Consider the following 17,664-nt stretch of genomic DNA (forward strand, 5'->3'; position numbering starts at 1 on the left):
CAAAAAGCAAAACAAAAACTCTCATAGTTTCTTCTAAAATTTGTATGGTGGCATATTTTACTTTTAAATATGCAATCCTTTTGGAATTCCGTTTCCTGCAAGCTATGAGAAAAAGGATGAAAATATTTTTACAGGTGATCTAAATGATTACCAAATTTCTGCAAGCACTCCTTTTTGCCTTTTTGCATAAGCCATATCTTAACTGCATTTTCCCATTTTCCATATAGAAAAGCATTTTTACAGAAGGAGGCCCACCATTCCCAGCCATTTCATTTTAAGGTTTTGCTTTGCTGCAATAGAAATCCCTTCTATACCTCCTCTACACACCTGTTCTCATAGCCAATAAAAATTCTGTGTGAGTAGGACTCCTGTGAATTTATAAGATGAGGTTGAATTTTATAACTGGTTCCATGTGGTGCACCCAGCAGAAGGACAGACAGAAGCGGAAGCTCCAGAGGGAACAGAAGCTATAAGAACATGAGCCTCTAGAGATTTGCTCCTGCATTTCACAGAAAGCTCTAGACTTTTCTTTATAACCCTATCATTATCTGTGGACGTCACCTTAGAACAGACGAGAATAATGCTTTTTAAGTGAGGCATTCAGGACAGAACTGGAGAAAAATGTAGAACAAAATCCTAATTCCAAAAAAAAAAAAAAAAACCCCAGAATTCTAGGTTGACAGAGACTGGAGAAACCCTGAGAATCTGACCCCCAGACATCCTTTTAGCTCAATAATGAAGTCACTCCTGAGGCTCACCCTTAACCAAAGATTAGACAGGCCCATAAAACAAAATGAGACTCCTGGGGCATACCAGCCCAGGAACAAGGACTAGAAGGCAGGAGAGGACAGGAAAGCTGGTAATAGGGGACCCAAGGCCAAGAAGAGAGAGTGTTGACATGTCTTGAAGTTGGTAAACAATGTCTTAAAACAATATATGCCCTAACTGTTTAATGAGAAGCTACTTTACTCTGTAAACCTTCATCTAAAGAACAATTACAAATAAAAGTTAGGCATTCAGAAGGAAGGTGTTCATTCCTTAGCAGATGCTTAGACTTATGTGTTCTGGTGAACATATGTACCCATTTCTATTGGGTATGTATCTAGAAGTAGAATTGCTGGGTCATAGACTATATGTATGTTCACAGCTTTAGTGGATATGGCCAAAGCATTTTTAAATTGGTTGTACCAAATTACACTTTCACTAGCAGTAGATTAGAATTCCAGTTGCTCCATGTTCTACCAGATAGTTGGTATTTCCATTATTTTATTTTATTTTAGCCGTTCTGGTGTGCAGGGTTAGGATCACATTGTGAGTTTTTATTAGAATTCCTCTGATAACTGATGTAGTCCCTTTCCATATGTATGTTGGCCATACGGAAATCTTTTATAGAGCGTTCAAGTATTGTCTTTCTATTGAATTCTCTTTTTTTTTCTTTATGAATCATCCTTTGTATATTCTAGAACCAAGTTTGTAGTAGGATGTATGTATTGCAAATAACTTCTGCTTCCACATGAATTCACCCTTGTAGCTTCTCATGAACTTTCAAATTAAAAAGCATGCCTTTTACAAAAACAGGCAAATGTATAGAGATGAAAGTTTATAGGGGTTCCCAGGGGCAGGAGGGAGGGAATAAAGAGGTGCTATTGCATATGGAAACTGAGTTTCTGTTTACAATGATGGAAAAATCACACTGATTAAGGGTAGGGTTGCACAGCCGATTAATGTAATTCCTTCCAATAATGTGTACACCTGTACAACTCGTTCACTTGGCAAAGGTTGTGTGTTATATTTACATCAAAAACAAAAATGTGTAGCTGGTGAGGCAAAATGATAGTACTGAATTGATGAGATGTATTCTTTTATTATTCTCTTCTCTATTTTCTCATTTGTTTTCATAAGAAGTTACTGTTAAAATCAAAGGAAATAAAACGTTTGCATGATGAAAGTGGACAGCAATGTCTATTCCACCCATTGTGTCCCTCTGAAGTTTAAATGAGGAACTACATGCCACTAGCAGACGCCCAGCCTTACTTAGCACTCAGGAAATATTCATTTCTCCCACTCCTCTGACTCATGGTCTTCTCCCCTTCTTTATTTGCTCTTTTCTATTTCCAACTGGCTGCATATGACCACCAGGCTTCCTGACTCCATCATTCTGCTTTCCGTACCAATGTTATTGTAACCTTGGGATCATGGGCAGTGGTGAAATTTACTCACTGTCCCTGCCATTATGATGGGGACAAGCCAGTGTGGGTGGGAAGGGCAGTGGGGAAATTCGGCCTAGAGAAAGGACAGACCACCTTCCAGGAACCACACTGGCCTTCAGAGAGCTTTATTGGCTGTGGTTCACCTGGCCAGCTTGTATGCGTCAGGGTGCCCTACAGCTCGGTGTTTAGCCCTCTCTCTCTATTGACACCCTCTGTCTGGAATGCCTCAGTGAGTCCACAGCCATTGGTCTGTAGCTGAGGACGTGAGATTTACACCTCCAGCCGTTTCAACTCCTCCTGGGTCCAGACTTATACTCAAATATCAGCTTAAATCTCTGTATCGGCCTCTTCATGTATAAAATGTGCATTATAATGGTAGATTCCTCATAGGGCTATCATGCAGAACAAATATCTTAGGAAAGGAGAAGCCCTTACAAGAATCCTGGCACCAGTGCATGTACTCAGTAAGTGTTAGCTGTTAGTATTATTACCTGACATCTCCATGTGGATATCTAACAGGTATGCCATGTTATCAAGGCCACGAAACCTGGTCCCAACTCCATTCCACACTTATAAATGAATTTCCCAAGGCTTCAGTGATGGGAGTCTGTGTGTTTTTCCACACAATGGACATGGGTACAAAAGGTTGGTCAGGGTCTTCATAATAAGTTGCTCCAAAGTTCATATGAGTGGCCATTGAGACAAGTTACAACCAACTAATGCGGAAAAAAAATAGAACCACTCTCAGCTGCTCATGCTAGTATTCTCAGTCCAGAATATCTGGTGAGGGCACTATTATGGACTGAATTGTGTAACCCCAAAAGGTATGTTGAAATCCTAACCGCCGTACCCGTAAATGTGACCTGATTTGGATATAGGGGATTTTAAAATTATATTAATGAGGCCATACCAGTGTAGGGTGGGTCCTAAACCTAGTCCCTTCTGAGTTATACAAAGAGCAGAATAGACACAGCCACACTCAGTGGGAGAGGAAGACAGACAACGGAGCAGATGCATCTACAAGACCAGGAACACAAAGGGTGGCTGGAAGCTGCTAGAAGCTGGAATAGACATGAGCCATGTCCTGAATTCAGACAGGTAGCCTCCTGAACTGTGAGAAAATAAATTTCTATTCTCTAAAGCCACCTGACTGTGTTATTTTATTTTATTTTTTTTCTTACGGCAGCACTAGGTAACTAACACACATACCTGTGCTTATAAATCCAGCCCAGTGTAAAATAGTGCTCTCCCCTCCGTGGTCTAGCCCACCTGGATCCTGCTGTTTCCCTGTCAGTGTCCTCTGCTTTCACTGAGAGCTATGACAGAGTTGTCTTGATGCTGCTGCAGAGAAATTCACTTTATTTTTTACTTTGTATTTATGATTAACTAATATTAATTCTAATATTTTCTATGGTTTTTAAATTTTTCTGTGGAGACATTCCTATAATCTATGAATAATAAGAGTTATACATTTTCTTTTCTTTTTGTACTCCCGTGTTAAATATTTAATAGAAATAATGAGAGAAAGCATCCTTATTTTATTGCTAATTAATATTAAAGAGAATGTCCCATATTTCACCAGGAACTATCATGCTAGTTGTAGTTTTCCACATTCGGGAACTCCTTTTCTGTTCCATGTTTGCTCAGAGTTCTTATGTCTCAGTGTGGTTGGATTTTATCACTGCCTTTTCACCGTCTCTTGAGGTGAGCCTCTGTCTTTTCTTCCTTAACCTACACATGTGGTGAATTAAATTATTAAACCTTTAATGTTCACTCAAGCTTGCATCCTTTAAATAAACCCCCTTGATTATGGCGTATTACCCGCTTTATACCTTGCTGGATTTCTTTGCCAGCATTTTGTGTAGGTTTTTGCATCTCAATTGCTAAGTGTGCTTGTCCTGTAACTCCTCTTATACCTTCCTTTTATAATTTGGTATCAATATTAAAGTAGCCTTAGGGAACAAGTTGGGAAGCATCTCATAGTTTTCTTTTCTTTATTGACTGTGTACAAGATTGAAATGATCTGTTTTTTGCATGTTTGCTGGAACCTGCCTGAAAGTGATCTACCAAACCCAAAACCAGTTGGCCATTGAGTTGATTCCATCTTTGTAGGGAGATCTTGAACTACTGACCCATTTTGTGTAGTGATTAAAGGCCTCTTCTGATGCTACTTTACTTAGACAAATTTCCACTGCATGTTTTAGGCTGTTAGGATTTCATCTTTAAATATTATGTGGTTATCACTGTTTTCCACCTCATCCAGGTCAATTAATCCCAGATTTTCCATTTTCCTGAAGTGAGAGTGTGTATCTACTCCTGGTACCAAATCCGTTATCTAAGACTTATTTGCAAAGAAAGATACAACCCAGCCTCCTTGAGTCCATAATGTGAGGTTACAGTCTCATATTATGTGATGCTTTTTGTAGTTGTTTGTTTCGTTATTTTTTTCTTTTACATATTCTGTAATTGTTCTTTTTCTTAAATTTTTTTTATTTACTTTTTTTTCTTTTTTCATTTCCCACCTATCTAGCAGTTTTAGGAAACCTGGTAGAGTAGTGGTTAAAAGCTACAGCTGCTAACTAAAAGGTTGGCAGTTCAAGTCCACCGGGCGCTCCGTGGGAACCCTATAGGGCAGTTCTACTCTGTCCTTTATGATCCCTATGAGTCGGAATGGATTAGACAACAACGAGTTATTGGTTCTAGTGGTTTTAAGGTTGTGCATTTCAGGTTCAGGTCTTTCATCTAGCTGAGAGCCAACTCCAGGTTCAATGCGGTGAGGTGCCCAGTTGCATCTGTGCATCAAGAGAAGGTGCCTCAAGAACTAGAGGAGGGGGCGGCAGGGATGCTCAGAGAGGGGCATCCGGGGGAGGTGCGAGGTCCCGGGCAGCCCTACCACAAGCTGGCGGGGAGCAGGAAAGAGCTGGCTTCAGGAGCCTTTTGTGACAGTCCCAGCCCACCCAGCCCCACCCACACCTCAGACTGGCCAGACTGGCAGGTCCCAACAGAACTAGGGGAAGCCTAAGGCCATAGAGGGTGTGACCCCGGGTACATATCTGAGCCTGATCACAGCGCATATGATGGATACGAGGGCAGAGGAGGCATATGGGGACTTGGGTCCAGACAGTGGACACAGAAGGGTGAGAACTTGTGCTTAGCGTCAGGATCCGAACGTGGAGGCCTTCGAGATGCACGTCCTGGAGGAGAAGGTGAAACCACAGAGGCCACACTGCCTGGCACCCACCTCTGTCCCCTTCCCAGGGCCCCAGACTGGACTCACTGCCTGCGCTGCCCTAGGAGAGCTCCCCAAGTGTGGTACTCTTAGTTTGAGGAGCAGGAGAGCCCGCCCTGGTCTAGGCTAGGGAATTTATCTCCTCTGCTCTCATCATGGATGTGAGCGGACTCTTGTCTGCACACACTAAAGACGAATTATCAAAATGAGCTCAAGACTCCAGATTTGACTTAGATATCATAAATTAAATCAGAGAAATACAACTTTAGCAATAAGTGCCTGCCAGGAGCCCAAACTGCATTAAAAAACAAAAACCTGAACAGGATCCCAGAGGGAGTGAGTGATAAGAGCCTCCTTCTTTTGCCGCCCTCCTGTGGTCCCAAGCTTTCTCTTTTCCCACCTCACAAGACTGTATCAACTGCTCTGAGATTTTTAGAATAAAGATCCCCAGGAATAGCACTGCTCCCACCCTGTGAGGATTTCCCCAGTGCTCGGTTAGACTAAGACTGAGAATCCTCCAGAGGCTTCCGGGTCCTGTGTACTGGACAGTCAACACACCGAGGTTCCGAGCCACTTCATTTTTCCTGCAATTGGGCATGACCCCAGGACATGTCTCTGAGAGTGCTGACACTTCCAGAAGCCAATGACCCTCTCACTGAGTTTCTGTCTGTCTTGGTCTCAAGATCAGTCAGGACAGCTTGTCACCTCAGGAGTGTTTCTGTTGAAGGAAACCTAAGCAGCACTATGGGTTTGTCCCTCACACCCTGCAAACCTGCCTCCTCTGAGTGGGGCGAGGAGCTACTGAAACACTGAAATCATTAAAACTAGCAGAAGCCACAGCCCATGGTACTGGGAGAAAACTGGGAGGGAGACAGAGGTGGAGACGTATAAAGACCCAGTTGTGAAGGCGACCAGTGGCCAAAATGTCCGAAGCCACAAAGCTGACAGAAGCTGACTGGCCTCAAACCTGCTGCTCCTGAGCCCATCTTTTCTTTCAATGGAAAAAGCCTTTCCCTGCTCTTATGCGACTGGGCTGGAAGGGCCTTTGACTTATAACGTGAAGCAGCCTCCAGCGCCTCTTGGGGCAAGTGATGGTCAAGGAGGCTCTGCCCAATCCCACCCTGCCCTTCCCACTCATCAGAGGACCAGGAATTTCAGTCTTCCAGCTCCTGGGCTGATCTAGTGACTTGTAACAGGAGTTCACTGGACCTCGAAACTTTGAAAGATGGGAAATATTGCCTGGGTCCTGGTCTCATTACAGAACTTACATACAGGATAAGAAGAGGAGTTTGGGGCTTGACACCTGACAGCAAAGGTTTCTGTTTGTTTAGGAGGGAAGAGGTAAAAAAGAAGGCGGTGTCTACTATGCTCTTTTCCATGTGTTTAGGAAATCCTCACGAAGACGCTCTCAGGTAAGGAATTAGGGGAAATGCCTTGGTTTACTCTTAAACTTTGCCCTTGAGGCATTTTCTTCATGGAGGGCATGTAAAATGTTGTCCATTCAAGGAAACCCTCTAATTCTTATGGAGACTTTGTACAGAATGACTATGTATGAAAACTAAACTTGGTACTTCAGCAAAGAGGTTACTTCTCAGGGAAGGCCCATGGGGAAGTTTGTACCAAATTCTGTGGTGCTGCCATTGTTGCAAGGAGCCCTGGTGGTGCAAAGTTTAAGTGCTTGGCTGCTAACCGAAAGGTCAGTGGTTTGAACCCACCCAAAGGCTCAAAGGAGTAAACATCTGGCAATCCTCTCCCATTAAGATTAAAACTCAGGAAACCCTGTTGGGACAGTATTGCCTTCACTCTGGGCAGCAATGACTCAGAAATCCACTCGATGGCACCTAGCAACAAGAAAAACCAGCCATTGCTCCCAATGTGCCTGAAACGCCTCTCTGGGGAAGGCCGGCCTTCAGAGCCAGCTCATGGCCACATCGGAATTGAGACTCATTTTTTGTTACCACACCTTATTTTGGGTCCCAAAATTTAGTTTACATTTTATTCAGCAGACTTGACTACAGACATCTTTCAGATATTTTCAAAATTAATTCTATTCTCTAATAGTGATTTTCTGTCAAGAGTATATTCCCAAGCGTTTCCAAGAGACTGGAAAACTTCCCAAAGAGTCATGTCGTGCAGTGACTACCGTATTAACACAGTATATTTACCCACATAGTTCCCATGTTTTCTGCTTTCCTGAAATACGGCTGAAATTCCAAGTCTGCCTCCTGAAGCACTTCCATTAGCGTCTCGTTTGGGAGAAGTCTGGTGGCGATGAATTCTCTCAGTTTTCCTTCGCTAAGAATGGCACTGTTTTTTCTTTGCTCCTGAAGGTAATGATTGGATATAGAAATCTGGGGTAATGTTTCTGATCTTTCAGTGTTGAAAAAATGTTTCATAGCCTTTCAGCCTCCGTGGTTTTCTGATAATGAAGAAAGAGTCACTGAAATTATTTTTCCCATGTGAAATGTATTGTTTTCTCTCTAGCTTCTTCCTGGGTATTTTCTTGATCTTTGTTATTCTGCAGTTGATTATGATGTACTGTACTTTTGTGCAAATAATGCACACATTATAGATATTTTTTGCCAACTGAGCCTTCCCCTTCCCGGGTACTCTTATGAGAACGGTGCCTAATTTTATTTATTTTTTTTTATATGTTGGTGTAAAAAACTAGCATAGCATGCTTGCAAATATGCCGGTTTGGGGGGAAGGGAGCTGTGATTTGCAAAAAACACATAACACAATATTTGCATAAAAATACAATATTTTCACATAGAATTCTTTAGGATTAACCTGTTGGGGTTTGCTGAGCTTCTGAATCTGTAAGTTCACGTCTTTCATCAAACTTGGAAAGTGTTCACCCAGTATTTCATCAAATATGTTTTCCTACAGCACACATATTCTCCACTTCTTCTGGAGTTCTAATAAATAAACAGACTTTTTCTCTAGTTCTTGAGGCTCTGTTCATTTTTTTCCATATTTTTTCTCTCTTTTCAGAATGAATATTTTCAACTCATCTATTTTTTCCCTGTCATTGCCATTCTGCTATTGAAACTATCAAATGAATTTTATTTCTACCATGTATTTTTACCATGTAAAATTTTCATTTGCAAATAGCACCTATTATCTTTCCATTTATTTAAAAACCGTCCCTGTTATTTCTTGGAGAATGATTAGAACAGCATTTTAAAATCTGTGTCTTATGATTTCGAGACTACAAGTCCAGCTTAATTTTATGGAGAATTTTTTTCTTTTCTTTTTAGCAGTCTTTATTGACCCAGTTATGTTCAGGCTTCAAGTTCTGTCCCATCTTCTGTATTCTATGGTTCAAATGTTAGTTCAATTTTTGAAGGCTTTGCAGTTGTATTTAGGTCTAATCTATGTGAGCGCCACTCAGTCTGGAACCTTGATGGTGTTCTAACCCGTAGTGCGGCTCTTAAAGGATTTGATAACGCTTCTTGGGGTCAGGGCAATGCAGATGCATCTGGGGGGTGAACCAGGAGTTTGTAATAAGGCTGCAGAATCTCTTCCTTGCACAGTCTCCTCTCTTTATTTCTCTGCTGTTGTCTGAGTTCTGAAGGAGTGCTTTCCTGGCCCACTGGCGGGAATGCTGGGGCTTTAATCTCTTCATTCTGTTGTGCACATCAGTGACTGGTTCTGCCTATGCGGCCAAAGCACTGGACAACCAGCCAAAAGGCTGGCACTTTGAGCCTGTCACAAAGCGCCTCAGAAGACAAGCCTGGCTATCTGCTTTCAAAAAGTCTCAGCCTTTGAGGTATAATTCCCTAGGTGCCAATTAACAGCAGAGAGAGATAAAAAATATATTGGAGCTTCCTCTACAATATTTGGCCCTTCCATACTCTGGTCAGAGAGAAGGATTCTCCTCTGCCAGAGTTTCAGGTGTCTGCCCACCTGCCCACCTGCCCATCTCTCTCCTTTACGGACACTCTATCCCATTTATATGAAAGAGGGCTTCTCTCGGAGCTGTTTCTGTCCACAACTGGTGTACAGCTCTGGGATTTGGGCTCGTTTAATTTCAACCTCTGGAATGTTCATACTTTATGTTCTGGTTTACTGCCCCACCCCACCCCCCACCCCATCCACCTTCAACAGTTTCCCTTGCAGAATCCTCAGATAGAGTCCCATGCATTTGTCCAGATACTTAGCTGTCAGATACCAGCATAGCCACAGGGGAAGTGCCGGTTGTGGTTGGTGGGGGAGGGACTGTACACTGAAGGAGCTGCAAGGCCTGGCAGCCTTGTGTGAGCAGGACCAGGGTGTGCTGAGGGACGATTGCTGAAGGTGCTGAATCAAGGGGAGTTTAATATAAAGTTGGGTCAAGGAGAGTTTGTTGACAAGGATTTATTGCCATAGCAAGGGTTCTGGAAATGGGTTTAATATGCTGTGGGATTGCTTTTGGAAGTTTGGAAAAGCCAACGGCCCACATTCTGAAATCGAAATGCCAGACCTACTGTGTCAGGTGTTGGAAGAGGGAATAAAAGCCTCCAATATGTGGGCAACTCTGAGTTAGTCTTCTATAAGACCATTTCTTGGAGGTCCTGAAGGACACCCATTTCATCAAAAGAATAAGGACTGCGGAGATGAGGGGAGCACCAGCAACATGGAGCTTACCAATATGTATCCTTTGCAGGGGGTCCCTGGGTGCCACAAATAGTTAAGTGTTCTATACTAGCTGAAAGTTTGGTGGTTTGAACCTACCCAAAGGCACCTCAGAAGACAGTCCTGACGATCTGCTTTTAAAGGATCACAGCCTTGAAAACCCTACTGAACACTTGTACTATGCCCACATGGGGTGGTCATGAGTCAGTAAGGACTTGATGACAGCTAACAAGAACAATTCTCTATAGGGTCAGGTTTTAGTGGAGGCTGGGCAGCCTAGTAGCAATGTAAATCATGGTATCCCAGCTGAACAGAGGCCAGGTGGAAGTACTTAACTGTCACAAACAAGTTGTGTGTAGATTACCATAAAGGTCAGTAGGTCAGAGTATTAGTTATCTATTGGTGCATAACAAATTATCCCCAAACTTATCAGGTGTGAGATAAATGGAAAAATATTAAAAGCATTCCGATAAATTTGGAAGTAGACAAAAATTTTGGTATCACTCAACATAGTTTTTAGGTGAAGGAATAAACTAGAAAATTTAAATAACTAGTACAAGTATTAAGAGAGATATTTAAAATAATGATGATATAATTATATACCTGCATTAAAGACAAATGCATCAAAATCAATGGTTTCTCTCCAGTATAGATTAAGGGTCTAAATTCGGCAAGGGTGGGAAGGGCAGACCGTTCTCTTTCCCCTACTACTTGACTGTACCACACTGTGTCCAAAACTGTAAAATATTTAGCAAAACATGGTTTTAACCAGAGCAGCAAAGGACCTCTATGAGGGAAAACAATGTATTAAAGTACATAAAATGAAACCTGAATATATGCAAAAATATGCCATATTTTCAACTGGAACGTCTTGTCAATTAAGTGGAGGTCCTTAAAGCTAATATATAAGTGGAATGCATTTCTAGCCAGAATATTAAGATAGTCGTTTTTGAACTGTATACAGTAATCATATGCTACAAATAGTACAGTAGATAACAAAGAATAGATAACAAAGAATATTCGTGTTGTTGCGAGACTTGGAGGCGATTATGACTCAAAGCGATCCCATCTGACTGCCCCATAGGGTTTTCTAGGTTGTAATCATTATGGGAGCAGAACACCAGGTCTTTCTACCTTGGAGCCACCTGGTGGGTTTGACATGCCAAACTTTCTTTGGATTAGCAGTTGAGCACTTAATCGCTGCAAAACCAGGGCGGTTTTACCAAAGTAAAACATGAAAAAGCAGGATAGTGACAGGTGTCTACCTCTTCGGGTAACAGAACAAATTGATATTACATAGCATAGAAACTGACAAGTCGACCAATGAAACAGAAAATCTGTTAAGAAGTCACAATAACTTACAAAGGTCGTATTTCAAGCAAATTATATTTATTAAATAAATCTATACACAAATGATAGATTTGGAAAATCATGTGAAATGGAGATGACAAGGCTTAATAACAATTTCCATTTTACACAGAAGGATAAAAGTTAATCACTTGAACAATGAGCAGTGAATTCAAACAGTTCATTCAGAGTAAATCCACATGCCCAGTAAACATAGTCCAAGTTAAGAAAATACCAAACTGCCAGTGAAACTGGCACAATTTGAAAATCAGCACCACCTATGGCTGGCTGGGCTGTGGGGAGAAGGCTGCCCTGAGACGTGGCTGGAGAGGTGTATTATGGCAGCCTTTAGGAGAAAGACACGGCCATGGCTCTGTACTTTTAACATTCTTTGATTTGGAAATCTCACTCTGTGGAGTCTATTCCACAGAAACAAATCCTATAGTATAGAAAGGATAGTTATTATTAATATGAGCAAACTTTGTCCATTGATGGTGGAATGATAGAGAACTTATGGTAAAGCTACATCATCAATAAAACAGGGAGTCATTAGAATGAAAAGGAGTTGTGGTAGTTGAGTGGGAGAAATCTCTATGAAGTATTATGGAAGTATTACTGAAACAATCAAGGTGCGGAGAAGTGTATAGAAAATGAGCACATCTGGGTTAAACAATATCAATTGTTTGAATATGCTTGAATACCTGTTGATGTTTATGTGTGTGTATAAATGAGAAGACGAGGATACATGTATGTCTGTGTGTGCTTGTTTAAGCAAGGATAGGAGAGACTACTTACCACACTGTTAACCTGAATTATCTTGGATTCACTTGTGGGAAAGAACAGGGGGAGGAGAGTTAGAACACGCAGGAAGAGTGGACTTAAAAAGCATGGATGATAATGCTTCTGTATTAGTAGTGTTGTGTATGGACAAATAAATCTGTCTTGAGCAGAGAAAGCCAGAATATTCCTTAGAAGTAAGGATGGCTTTGAACATGTTATCAGGAAGGACCAGTCCCTGGAAAAGGACATCATGCTTAGTAAAGCAGAGGTCCAGGGAAAAAGAGGAAGACCCTCAATGAGATAGATACAGTGGCTGCAACAGTGTGCTCAAATATAGCAACGATTATTAGGATTGCAATGACGGGGCCGAGTTTTGTTCTGCGGTGCCTAGGGTCACCATGGGTCAGAACTGACTTGATAGCTTCTAACAACAACATGTATAAGTCCAGATAAAGTGTACTGAGTTGATATCATCTATTTAAATTATTCATGTAAGTTAAAAAAAAAAAGACCCAAAAATATAGTATTAGTGCCATATCTAATGACTTACACAGAATCAAGGTAGAATGTCAAGTGAAAGAAGGGGCGAGAGCAATGTGGGTAGACTGAGACGAAGTCTCCACAACAGCAAACACCCCAGCAGATGTACTTGTGTACCTGTGACTGTGTATATGTGTCCCTGCAGAGAGGTGTAGGGAACGATGCACATGTGTCTATTAACATTGGATACCTTGTGGGAGCAGGAGCAAATTACATATGAGGGTGGGACCCTGATGTAGCTTCTTTGTCATACAAATTTGTAATCTTGCAAATGTAATAAAAAACAATTTCAGAACTTTGGAAGTTGATAAACATCATAGATACATGTATATTTTAATGTGTTTCATTAGACATTTTAAATAGGTGAAAATTTTCTATAATGACAGACAAAAGATTTTAATCGCTGGAAGGAGAGCACACCACAGACAGTAATAATCAGATCCAGTGCATTTCTTCTTGTTCTTGGAACCAGTGAGCTCTTTTGGTCTCTATAACTGGAAATGACCAAAATAATTTTGGGAAGTCAGTAAAGTTACCCCTCAAACACGTTTGCAAGCACATGTCTACAGCTAAATGTAGAAGGCTGGACACCATGTGCGATTCACTAGGTAACTCATGGCGCTCCAGAAAATTCTCTTTCCTGGATGTGCTGGAACCACCTCCTCCCTGCCTTGACCCACTGTATAACCCACCTTTGTTCATTCGAGGCCCTTTTCAGGTCTGAGCCTAGAGCATAGAGGACATCAACTGGAAAGGTAGCTTTTAAGAAGAAAGACGTTGATCAAAAGATTTCAGAAAGCAGTACCTCCCCAGCCAGCCTCTCCCCAGCCTGGAAATGCCAGCCCCTCCCACTCGGATACCTCTGAGAATCTCTGATTTTTTGTTTTGGATCCTTAGGAGACTGCAGAATTTACCTGGCCTGAACACCTTGGCTCTTCTCTGCCTGTGACCCTCTCCCTCACAGGAGCTGTCTCTGTCACTCTGAGGCATACACACAGGACAGACTGTGGATGGAGGTGCCCATCCTAGAGGCCCTGCCTTCCTTTCCTCTGCCCTCTGTGATCTCATCTCCCAGAGAGATGGATGCATCCCTGTCATGTCCAGGGCTTCCCCACACCTGAGATTTGATGTTGTGACTGAGACTGGGGCTTTGTTGTCCACTGTTGAGTCTGGGCCTGAATTTGCCTCTTCCCATCCATACCTCTGGTCACCTGTGTTCTCGCTGTTCTCCCCAGGTCAAGAAGCCTCTCCTCTCTTTTGCTTCTTTCATCTAAGACGGCCTTTTCTTCCAGTTCTTTGACCTTGGGACAGGTCAGATTTGACCACAGGGGAAAAAAAAAAAAAATTAACAAGATTTATTGACGTGTCAAGAACCGGAATGTATAGCTTTATTTAAAGGAGAAGAAAAAGTTCCAAAGCTCTACCCCTTACCCGAGGACATGCTCTACAAGAAATACCCTGCAAGCGCTGGATCAACTCTTATCCAGAAATGGGTAACACCCAGGGGGATTTTTCTACACCACCTCCCACTTACATTCCCCTAATGAGGCAACAACAATGCATCCTAATTATAACCCCAAATTCACCTTAGGAGACCAGAAGACATGGCTGGAGTGAATTCATTTTCCTTCACCGGGCCCTCCTCTCCTCCTGCCAAGCCCTACCTCTTTCTCTGCCTGTATGCTGCTGGGAAGGGACCCAGAGTCCTTGGTTTAGGGCTTTATGCCCACTGCTCACCTACAGGCAGGTTTCCTGACACCCTGCCATCTCTCTGATTCCTTCTCCTCCAAAGAACTCAGTGATACCCCCTTCACCATCACACCTCACCAGGGTCCCCCTTAGCCTCCCAAGTCCCACTGAAATCCCATTTCCCTTTCCCTACTTACGCTGTGCTCATCCTTATCCTCCCAAGACCTCACCATCAAGATGAGGCCTGTCCTGTCCTCTCCTGGGCCAGTGGAGCCTCTGAGGGGACCTGGTGTCTGTGTTCAGCTATCTGGGGCTTCTTCCATCCAGATCTCCCTTAGGACTGGAGCTCTTCGAGCCCTTGGGGTGGAACGGTGGTGGTCACAGGGCAAGGAGGCTAGGATCTTCCAGGGAAGCTGGGTTAAACGAACCTGAATGGAGGTCTCTCCTGAAGGGCCCGGGTTTCCAGGCCAAAGGCCCTGCTCCTCTTAGTCCCAAGGTGCTAGCAGGTCTTTAGGCGCTTCCCCCTCTGGCCTTGGTGCTGCGCCTTCTGCAGCCTGGCCTGCCTCTGCAGCCTGTCTAGCTGGTGCCTCAGCCTCTTCAGTTCCTCTCTCTGCTTCTCCAGCTGCTCCTCCAGGCGCCTGCAGACTACTCTCTTCTCCCTCACCTCCCTCTTCTTGGAGGCCATCAGGTAACACTTGGCCAGCTGGTGGCAGCTGTGGGGACTGCGCTGGACTGAGTGTGGCAGCCGCCTCTCCAGCAGCTCTTCAAAGAAGACCCGGCAGCTGAAGCCCTGGCTCACACCATGCTCCGCGTGCGCAACCAGGGTCTCCCGGGACTCGAACACGCGACAGCAGGCCACGCAGCCGAAGCCGTGCTCACGGGTCACCAGCCACTCTGGTGTGGCTGCGCGGGGGCTCTCCCCATGCTCCTCCCCTTGGTCGGTAGGGTCCAGAGTGCAGGTCTGGGGCCGCTCCTGCCAGGGCTCTAGGGTGCTGACCAGGGACTCAGTGTTGGCCAGACTGGGGGCAGAGCCGATGGTGCTCTCCTCAGAGAGCTTGGCCTCAAAGACCTGGGGCATCGTGGCCACGGGGGCAAAGGAGGTTTTGGTCTGCCAGGCCACTGGCACCCCCTTGACTGTGCGCACCTGACCCATTGCTTCTCTGAAGTAGCCCCGTAGCTGGAGGAGTGAGAGGTCTGCTCGGTGGAAGATGAAGGAAAAGAGCTCTCGGATTGTTTTGGAATCTTCCTGGGCTCGGAGCTTTGACTTTTTGTTTGGGATGTTGTTGACTCTTGCGCATTTTCCTCTTGGATAGAGACCTCTGAGAATAGAGAGTAGATTTAGTTGAGCTTTCAGGGTCTTTATCCTCACCTGTGAGCCCAAAGCTTTGGTCATAGGGACCCCTGGAGGCCTCTCCATCACCACATCCTCCAGTTCTGCAGACCCCATGGTTTCTTTCTTCTTCCCCAGAGACCCACCACCCTTTGGGGGCACTGCTGTGGAAGACAAAGTCTGCATTGTAAAGTGGCACTGTTTATGGTAGTTCATTTTTTAAGAAGTTATTTTTCTTTAAGTCCACATTTATTGAATTCCAATGAATTTGTTCCTTTGGAACTTAGAAATGACCTCATTCCCCTGAAACTTCATAATAAATGTGTGACGTCATTGAAAGAAGTTTTCTATGAGGGTGATTTTCTTAGTAAATTTGGGGTGTAAGCACTCAAACGAGAACGATGCTCACCTCTTTTCAACCTCTTTTACTGAAAGGCTGTTTTACAGAGAAGTTATACTTAAAGAGAAGAATGCGTATATTTAGTTAAGACTCTTGCATGTATACCTCTTTCTTGTACCCTTCTTAACCAAGCTACAGTAGGAGATTAAAATTGCTTTTCTCGGAATAGAAGCCCTTGTCCTTATTAGAGGAACTCCTTCAGCGTGAAGCAGAAAGAGATGTCTGCATCTGAGAACCTGATGCCAGAAACCTCAGATAGACAGCACACAACCACCTTAACTGGTTGTGTCTGGGTGGGTTGCCTATGTCAACCTAGAGGTCTGTGTATGTTTGTGAATATGTGGGGAGGACTGTAGACTTCAGGATCTAGAAAGAGATAGAGCTAGGTCGTGTGTGTTGGATGGAGGGAAAGCTCCAGAGACAAGATTCAGAGATGGAACCTGCCAGCAGTGTGCTAGAGGGATACAGAGACCAAGGAGGGAGCAAAAAGCAGGGCTCAGCCACTGAAAGGCAGAATGGGGCAGCAACAGAAAAGGCAAAGGGGGTACACTAGTTGGAGAAAGGATGGAGAACTGGGAATGATAGCAGAAACTGAGGTTAGCTATAGTTGGAATTTGAAAATTCTTGCTAGGCTTTGAAAACATCATGCTGATTGAAGAAAGTTAGTCACAAAAGGACAACTACTGTATGATCTTACTTATATGAAATAAGCAAATATATAGAAACCAAAGATTATTGGGGGTGGCCAGCTGTGACAGGGAGGTGGGAAGGGCCTGAAATCTTTCACTGTCTCATCTCATGCTCTCATTCTTAATCTCTTTATACTCTCTATACTTTTTCTTTTTAAATTTATAACATTTCTATTACTTAATCATCATATAACTTGAGTTTTAAATAAAAAAAAAATTCAAAAAAAGAGAAATGAGTAAGTGAAGGTGCCACTGTGCAATACTTTGTGTCAGCCAGGCGTCAGGGAACCAGAGTGACAGAATACACTTCTTCTTTGCGGAAAGCTTGAGCAGAGTCACGGCAGCTACAATGACCATGTCATATAGATGCTCCAGTAAAAGGTCTGGTTAACTAGAACTTTGGAAATTGGGTGGGTGGGTAGAAGGGAATGCATAGTAGAGAAACTGAAGATATATATATATATATATATATATGAATTAAAATAACTGTGTAGCTAGTAATTGGCAATGATAATTCATCGTGGATTTCTGAGCAGAAGATCCAGGTAATGATACCTGACTTCGAGAAAGCTTGCTTTGGCATTATTGTGCACAGAACACCCAAGGATGAAATACAGCTCCTCAACGGGAGCAGATGCACTGCTTCAGCAAATCTTAGGATATAAATTTAGAAGAAAAGCATCATCTCCCGAAGGTCATAAAAGTTGTTTATGAGTCTATACTAGATTTTCTTTTCTTTTTTTTATTGTGCTTTAAGTGAAAAGTTACAATCCAAGTCAGTTTCTCATACAAAAACTTATGTACACATTATTATGTGACCCTAGCTGCTCTCA

The 17,664-nt window shown here is 43.1% G+C and overlaps 1 long non-coding RNA gene across 8 annotated transcripts in view; it reads left to right on the plus strand.

Moving 5' to 3' along the window:
* The window catches only part of LOC135229182 (uncharacterized), a 508,721-nt gene that overhangs the window by 422,104 nt on the left and 68,953 nt on the right, over nucleotides 1–17,664 (plus strand). The gene's annotated exons all lie outside the window — the stretch shown is intronic.

This window comes from Loxodonta africana, unplaced genomic scaffold (genome assembly GCF_030014295.1).
Source record: "Loxodonta africana isolate mLoxAfr1 unplaced genomic scaffold, mLoxAfr1.hap2 scaffold_122, whole genome shotgun sequence".
Lineage (NCBI taxonomy): Eukaryota > Metazoa > Chordata > Mammalia > Proboscidea > Elephantidae > Loxodonta > Loxodonta africana.